The sequence below is a fragment of the Rattus norvegicus genome, chromosome 2 (assembly GCF_036323735.1).
Source record: "Rattus norvegicus strain BN/NHsdMcwi chromosome 2, GRCr8, whole genome shotgun sequence".
In the NCBI taxonomy this organism is placed as follows: Eukaryota; Metazoa; Chordata; class Mammalia; order Rodentia; family Muridae; genus Rattus; species Rattus norvegicus.
In genome coordinates this window covers 150,720,001-150,720,433 of record NC_086020.1, presented here as the reverse complement: position 1 = coordinate 150,720,433, position 433 = coordinate 150,720,001, and positions in this window count along the sequence as shown.

Genomic DNA, 433 nt, shown 5'->3' with positions numbered 1-433 from the left:
TGTTTCAGTGCTCAATTCTTTTCTGAGAGGTTCATCATTGTACTTACAGTCTATAAATAGAGTATTCTAGAAGTCTATCAGTTTAATATCAAAGACTTCATTGCCACCTCATACTACAGAGCAGTAAATCTATCTTGTCTGACACATGTTCTTCACACCTCTATATTTGGTTAACAATGGGTTGTACAACAAAATGTCAATTGTATGCTCACATGCAATTGAATTGTTTTCTTGTGTAACTTTATAGTTTTAAAATGCAATTTTATATAAATTTTTAGCTACCCTTTTTTGATTAAGTTCATATGCATTATTATTAAAGAGGCTTATTACAGCTAAAACTTCTTGTAAACATGATAACTTAATTTACAGTGTTATTTTATTGTTTGCACTACTAAACCGGTCCACATGCCTTTTTCCTATTTACCATCATTTC